The 8,446-nt window shown below is 35.0% G+C and overlaps 1 long non-coding RNA gene and 1 pseudogene across 1 annotated transcript; one reads left to right on the top strand and one right to left on the bottom strand.

Moving 5' to 3' along the window:
• Positions 1 to 467: 467 nt before the first annotated feature.
• LOC148851177 (uncharacterized) lies at positions 468 to 1,814 on the bottom strand. Its single transcript, XR_016099717.1, has 2 exons — positions 1,285 to 1,814; positions 468 to 804 (listed from the first exon to the last, which is right to left on the bottom strand). It is a non-coding gene; the product is annotated as an uncharacterized LOC148851177 (long non-coding RNA).
• Positions 1,815 to 2,702: 888 nt separating this feature from the next.
• The window catches only part of LOC148851176 (cytochrome P450 71A1-like), a 20,600-nt pseudogene continuing 14,856 nt past the window's right edge, over positions 2,703 to 8,446 (top strand).

Below are 8,446 nucleotides of genomic sequence, written 5' to 3'. Positions count from 1 at the left end.
GCATTTATGTTGACACCGAGCCCTGACGCCACGAAATGAATTAGAAAGCTTCTCTCCTGGTCAAGAATTCTTTTTTACCTTTTTTGACAATAAACTGAAATTGATGAAATATCAAAAGGTTGTTCAGTTGCAGCAAACAGTTTAGAAGTTTTCCCAATAAATAATACGAAAGAAAATTGAAAACATAAAATATCTGCAGCTACATGGTCTAAAGTTGGCCAAATTAACACCAAAATCTGTTGAATGTTTCCCTTCAAAGGTCCTTCCGTTCATCTCCTAGATATCCCAAACAATAAATTGAAGATGCTTATCCACCTTCTATTTTCAAGTCTACATTCTGATTCGATTATGATTTTTCATTGGTAAGTAGAAGTTGGTACGTTATTAATTAGGGTATGGAGTTCTTGGCACCTGGCCCTACGGTTTTGAAACCGAAGTTTGACTTGTCAAGGTTTCAACATCCGTTATAAATCCAACACTTTCTTTTGTTTCTACCCCTAACACAAAATATCAAAATAGGAAAATTGTTAGTGATAAAAAAAAAAAAAGACTACAATTGCATGGAAGATGATAACAGAAGAGGGTTATCATTTACAAAGGAATGAGATACAGGATTCATGTTTGGTTCTGTTTGAAATTCTCCCAAGAGACGAGATTGTTCTTTTGTGAGGCAGAGCTTCTTACGGTGAGGGCCTTCACCCCCACCACCACCACCCAAGCTGGTATCTTCTTCTGCACTTCCCACTTCTTCTGTGCCTGAGAGGATTTGATTGATGTCCAGCTCTTTCATCACACTACCACCATCTGTAATGAAGAAGAAGATTCGAATTAATGTTTTTCCATGTTTAGCAATGAAACCCATGTATTAGAAACCAGAAAGAAAATAAAAAAGGCCGAAATTTTACAAGTGGATCGGACTAACTACGAGAGAGAAGATTGATCTAATATCCTCTAGAAAGGCGTAAAGAAAAAGAAAAGAAGAGACCTACGTGTGTTGGCAGAAAGCTAATTAAGACTCCATCTGAAAATAAACTTGATGAAAAAGGAAGAAAGAAAATGAGACAAAACGTACTTCAATGTGAGCAAAAAGAGAGGAAAAGAAGAAGCAAGCAAAACTAAAATGGAAGAAAAACCAGCTATAAACCAGATCCAAGACATGTATACATAAATCAATAGATAGAGAGATTAAAAAAAGTCTTGTAAATTAGAAGTATTGAAAGAATACAAGTTTTAACATTACAATCATAAAAAAATCGGAAGCCTATAAACAAGGAAGGCACGAACTTGAATAAATGAACACAGCGATAAAACCCTTGAAAAATTTTGCTCTCCCTCAGAATCGCCATTTTCATCGGATTTTCCAGAACCATTGGTGTTTTCATTGCTAATCTCAACCGTGTGTTTTCGGTCTCCACCTCCACCTCCACGCTTGCCGCTGTTGGTGTGCCGGTATCTTGAAAAACACCGGCCTTCAAGCAGAACCCAAAAGAAAACGAAGGGAAAAAAATAAAAAAGAACTGAAAAAGACCATTAAATTAAAAACCAAAAGCTTTTTTTTTTTTGTTTTTTTTTCCAGCCACTCCCACCTACTCTAACAATGACGGACATCACTCTGACTACGACACTCTCTTGTTGCGAGCTCCCCTCTTGGGTAGTTGTCTTGAGTTTCTCTGCACACTCTGATTTTTCACTGTCTTGTCCATTCTTATTATAAGAATCGCAGAAGTAGAATAGTAACCGTTCATAGATAAATCATCATGAAAGTGTTGATCTCTTTGAACATAGGAGATGAAACCACTTCGGAGATGAAACATGTTGCAAGGAAGTTAGTGAGAAGCGGAATAATTTGTGGGAGATAAATGGTTTAAATTCGTGGGAAAGAGGACACTATTTTTGGATTTCTACTTAATTGAGAGTAAATAACATGTATGCCCTCTACATAGCATATAAAGAGGGGCAGAACATATCTAATAAAAATTTCAGAAATAGGGGGCATTGACTCTTTTATAAGTAGTATAGATATTTTTCACCAAGTAAAGAATAAATAATAAATACAAGAAGAATAACGTAGCCTACTGATCACAATTATTATATGAACATTGTGAGCTTCAATAAGGATAGCATGATAATAACATATTGGCTACCGCATTGATACGACGTGAGATCCATTTCCATTGCCACCAGGTTTGGGAGGGTTGAAGGGTTGGGGGATGGACTATTAGAGCCTAGACTCTAGATGTATACCGTGGGCCTTGTCAACCTTTTAATGCCACCTGCACTGTAATGGGCCATGTTGTGCCGGCATGTGGGTCGTGCCTACTTGGCACGAATCTTTCAAGTGGGGAGCCTGGCATGGCCCAAGGCTTGAACCTAGCTGGCCTGTGCATCGCTGGGCCAGACCCTGATTTTTTTTTTTCACTTCTCTCTCACTTTCTTTTGACCAAGTAAAAATGACAACAAATTTGAGAAAAAAATAATAAAATTTAACAAAATGCTTAACAAGATAGACAGCAATTTCATATGAGTTTTTTTACAAAAATTTAATAAAAATATTAAAATTTAATTTATATGAGTTTTTAAGGCATACAGTTCTTCATTTTTTTTTAATTTTGATTTTTAAAATTTTGATTTATCTAGTTTCATATTTAATCAAATAAAGTGAATGCTCATCCCTACGAAGGTCAGAAGCATTCAGTGGATCAATGAGATGGGGATATGCGTGTTGCAAACTTGCAATCACTGACAGTGACATACATGAAGAAACTTGTGTAACAACTAAAATGATGGAACTAAAAAGCTTATTGTTTTGTATTTTATGAATAAGGTTCTAAGTAGGTTTATTTATTTTATTTGTTATTTTTTTGGGATGGTTTTAAAAACTTTATCTGGTATCAAATGACCCCTTGGTCTCTTTTGAAAAAAGAGAAAGAGAGGAGGTTTTAGCATTTTATTAAGGGAGGTTTTTTCTTGAGATGACATAACAGTGACTTTTCATAGAAAAGTTCTCTTTTCTTTTCTTTTTTAGTTTGACATTTATTATAATAGGGAATGGTCTCACCAGACTTAATTTATAATTACAACTGGTGCATATATAGCAACTAAATCCATTTCCTATCTTTGATCTAACCATGTCAATGGTTATTCCCTTAATTTCTTTTATGTCTTCCTCTCTTGTTCTTGTTCCTTTCCTTTAGCGGCAGGGTTTCTTCCACCTAAAGCTTCTCTTCATTGGGAACTTACACCAATTTACGACAACTTCATCTCTTTACCGTAGGCTGCGCTAGCTTTCTATGAGATATATATGGTCTGCTTATGTCTCTGCAACTTGGTTCCAAACCAGCAGTGGGTGGTTTCTTCGATCAGGCCATCCTTTGTAATAGAAGCCGTCTTATGGAGGCCATGACATTGCTTTCAATTCGCACCCTACGGTGAATACTGGAGGGAACTAGATGAGGAAGATACCTGTTACTGAGCTCTTCAGCACCAAGTGGGTCCAGTCCTATAGGTCCATAAGAGAGGAGGAGATTTTTCATTTTTCAATCGATCAAGCCAATTTCTCAATTATCTGCCTCTTTCACTCCTGTGAATTATATTTGACAGATGTGGCACTTGTTCTTACAAAGAACATCATCTGTAGGATTGCTTTCGGCAAGACATTCCAGCATGAAGGTTGGCACAAGGAAGCTCAAGCCTTGTTGCATCGTTAGTTTTGCTTTCGCCGATCATTTTCCATCTGCAGGGTGGGTGTTTGATATTCTCAGTGGACTAGATCGTAGGCTCGAGAGGAACTTTCAATGTTTGAATTTGTTTTACAATCAAGTCATTGGGGAGCATCTTGATCCCAAGAGGGCCAAGAGGCCCAAGCCTGAAAATTAAGGAAAACATCACCGACATCTTGCTTCGAACGCACAAGGATCAATCAGGCTCGGTGTATTTAAAAGAAAACTCACATAATAATTATTTGTCATTTGCCAAAACAGGGGAAAATCGGATTCAAATAATCAAACCATTTAAATTATATTGTTGAAATCTACTAGTATTCAAAATAGAGTGAAGACTTATACAATGACAAACATCTATATTAGTGTTTGGAGTATTCCGAACCTTTTGTGAAGTGTTCAGGTTGAAAATAGAAAGGTAAGAAATAACGTGCTGATTTTGGGTTCATGAATTATGGGCTAATAAAAATTAAAAAATAAATAATAAAAGTAAATAAATATTGGTATCAGAGATTTAGGGCTGTTAGTTTGTTCTAAAGTCTGACATCTAAAAATACAATAATTACATTAAGAGGTATATTAGTATTGGTGATTTTTTCTTTTCTTTGACTGAATGCAGAAAATGCTGTTTGTCTTTTGGGGCATCATCGAAAAACAATAAGTTGTATGATTGCCTTTTAAAAGATAAGAAATAAGAAAAAACAAATAATCAACTTTCTCTTAAAGTTAAAAGATTCATGGGAAGTGGGAACAAAAAGTTGTATGATTATTTTAAAACAAATAATCAACTTTCTCTTAAGTAAGGCATACATGGGAAGTGGGAACACCACCACTTGTGCAAAGAATAGGTGGCGTTCATTCAATGGGTCTACAGTAGAGTTAATAGCTCTAGGTCTATAGCAGATCGACTTTGAAGGCGAAACAAAGACTCATGTTGTATAGAGCTGTATTGTAATCGATGGAGAGGTGCTTCAAGTCACCCAAACCCTCTGTTTGCAAATGAACTCTCTTATCTTTTAGGAAGGAATCGCCCGCTGCCATTGATTATTTAAACCACTCTCTTGCAGTTGATAGATCACTCAGTCCCTCTTCTCTGCTTAGGGTAAATCCTTCTCTTTGCTAACAAAGAGGGTATCTCGTTTAGAAACATTAGTTGGTGAAACCCCTAATGGAGTATTTCGTTAAAAAATTGAATGGCATGCTTTATGGGCAATTGGGTATTTTCAAATAACTTAAAGCAATAGAAGCTATGTTTAATAAGTAGTTAGTAAGAAGTATAGTTTATCCCAAAGGTCAAAGTAGTTAGTAAGACGTATAGTTTAATAGAACCTATGTTTAAGGTAAGGGAGGTTTAATTATTTACAAGTGTGTACCCGGGTGATGCATAGATTTTGTTAAGCAAATGTGATACAATAGAAAATATAAGAGTAGACAATTTTTTTTTTTTTTTATATATTTTCAATGTGACATTATCAATTGACACAATTATAGGGAAGGATTTATAATGTTTAAATTATATAATTTGTAGTTTATATAAAAAAACAATGTAGCTAATGTATAACAAGACAATACAATTCAATAATGAATGCATTATATATGTAAAAAAATGTACCTTAAATTCTCTATAATTTATGATAATGTTGAACCATATTGACTATCTTATCCTTGACATCAAACCTGTAACGTAAAAATTTTTTATGCATTAACTTCTTGACATTGAGTAAATTTTTATTAAACTTCTTAAATTACTCCTTATTAGTCATAAATTATTATTATTATTATTATATATTTTAATAACTATTAAAAACAAATTATTCAAAGTTATTACATATTTTTGTTATTTAAATAATATTTATTTTTTAAATTATTTATATTTTATACTTATTTCCAATAACTATTAGATCTACTTTATATATATATATATATATATATATATATTGTTTATGAGTTGTTTTTGAAATGATTTTATTTAGTTCAAAATTCAAATAAATTAGAATTAATTACTGATGAAGAAACAATATGAGTTTTATTTTATTTTTATCAGAAAGCAAATCAAATAAAACATACAGAGCTAAATACAACAATTAAGAACTAGCCAAGTCTTGGTTAGGTAAGAATTGGATCCATTCTCGCGAATCTTTAAGAAACAACCCAAAGTCCTTTAGCCCTCTTCTAGCCAACTCTTGGGCTACCATATTTCCACACCTAGCAATATGCATGAAACAAGTAGAAAGTCAAGCTGTACACATGAGAATGTCCAAACACAAAAAGTTTGCATCCAGCGTCAAGTCAACTTTCCTTACATTCAGAGCTTGGACTAGAGATAAACTGTCTATTTCCACCAAAATAGTCTTGTCCTTAAAGCTGTTCAGAATTTTCGGGCTTCTTAAAGATGCTAGTGCTTTTGCTTGAATAGGCGAGGCAACTCTAGATTTTCCAAAAACAACTATTAGCACCGTTTCAGAATAATCCCTTAGAACAACTCCAAACCCAGGGACTCCTGGGCGCAAAAAGCTTACATCCACATTTAATTTAAGAAGATTTGGCTTTGGCGAAAAAAAAAGAGAGGTTTCGATCCATGCTAGAACTAGCCTCAAATTCAGGTGTAGGCTTTGGTAGTAGAAATTACAAAAATAGTAAGGGTCTGTTCGTTTCCTCTTAACTCTTATCTCTTAAGAGGAATATTTTAAATTTAAGAGAAAATTGGTTGTTTGTTTCCTCTTATCTCTTATCTCTTAAAGTGTAATTATACAACTTTTTGTTTTCCAATGATACCCTCAAAAAGACAAACAAAAACTCTCATATATGGGGTTAAAATGGATATTTGATAGTTTTCAGAATTCAGAACAACATTCTTTGCATTCAGAGTTCAGAGGAAAGAAAAATTCATCAGTACTAATATACCTCTTAATGTAATTATTACACTTTTTGATGTTAGACTTCAGAGCAAATGAACAAACCCTAAGTTGGAGGTTTAGAGTGGATGTCTCGAGATATGGACTTTGACAATCAAGTTCGTAGATGCTAAACTGTCTAGGGTGATAAAGGAAGCAAGAGCCAAGAGGAGGAACCAAAATGCAATAAATTCTTTCAGGCGATGACAACGTACCCAATACCTCTATATATGGCTCGTGGCTTGGTTAGAACGTGGTGTGAAGTGTGAGCTAAGTGGCTCATCTTAGTAGGCACGGGTATGTTGATGGCAGCACGTCCGCCATTCTTGGGGCACGTTCACAATCCGGAATAGGATCTGCTCTTCACACTTGGGCACCTCACATGCACATCCACCATGCATTTGGAACACCTCCTATGAAAAATAACTTATAATTACGAGAGATATTTCCAATGTATGGTAGGAGGCACCCTTTGTGAGAAGCAAATCTGATCTCCCGCATGGATCTGCTCCTCACATAGGGTTCCTCACACCGACCTCACATGCATATCCTATCATGCACTAGGAACATCTCCCATACTTATAAGTTATTATTCGTGGAAGATGTTCCCAATGCACGGTGGATATGCCTGTGAGGCACCCATCTGTGAGAAGCAGATCCCGTTCCCAATCCATGGACTGGACGACCTTGTAACTACTTCCCCACAAAGTGGGGAGGTAGGATATCAACACCACCATGTGGGCATTTATGCTTGCATAAGGTGTAGGTCAGCCCCTTTGTGTTGATGTCTGAGATAAAAGCTAGTTGGGAGCAAGCATTGAGTGACTGGGTCCAGAATACAGAGTCCAGATCACCTGCCCATGAGGACTCTGTCCACGTTTGTTGTAGTCACACATGAAGAATACTCCTGCCCACGAGATGTTCCCAATTCAAGGGGGGTAAGTGCGTATTGTGGGTAGGCGTGGGCAGAGTTCTTGTGGGCAGGAGACCCGGAGTCCAGAATACATTCCTTGACCCATTCTATGTTGGAGGTTGAGTGTTACTCAGACTGCTATTTAAGCGAGGTCCTGTCATGTGCTGTGACGAAGTGGCATAAATTGTTCATGTTGCCACGTGTTGAAATGTATTTGGAGGGTATATCGTCTTGTCCCCTATCAATTACTATTTTTAATAAATGAATATATATGTATATATATATATATATTTAAATTTTAATTATTTAAAAAATTCAGGTAATGTAGTTTATTAATTTATCTAGTGATTATCCAATGATATTATTATTATGGAATTCTTCTTCTTATTATTTTTATAATGATATAAATAGTATTACAAGTTATTATTTCTATTTAATAACTATTAATTATTAACAAACTTTAAAATAATTAGGGTTATTTGAGGATTTATTTATTTAATTTACATATTAGTTAATTAAACTAATTAATAGTTTTTATTTAATATAGTAAATTAATAATAAACTGTGCTATACATGGTTTATGCAGAGCTGGGGCAAAGCTGATAGGAGATCCAGGTCAACGTAAACCTGTTTACAACATCTTCACCCTGACGCTAAAACATGGGTTTTCTCATTCCAAGCCTATATACAGCTTTTATACCATCTATCGGAATTCAAATAAAATTATAAGGAAATTACAGTTGTACCCAGGTTCTTGCTCACTTGAAAAGCGTGAGTCTTTTAATTTGGAAGATGCATGCAAGTAGCAAACTGAGATGCTGAAAACAATTGTCCAAGGCTTGTCCTACATACACCTGAGTTGAGTATTCAATAAACAAAAAACCAAGTGAAAAACCATAAAATCCAAGATGATTAACAAA

This window comes from Nelumbo lutea, chromosome 5 (genome assembly GCF_056320005.1).
Source record: "Nelumbo lutea isolate HS-2025 chromosome 5, American lotus-T2T, whole genome shotgun sequence".
Taxonomy (NCBI): Eukaryota; Viridiplantae; Streptophyta; class Magnoliopsida; order Proteales; family Nelumbonaceae; genus Nelumbo; species Nelumbo lutea.
This window is presented reverse-complemented; position numbering and strand designations above follow the sequence as displayed.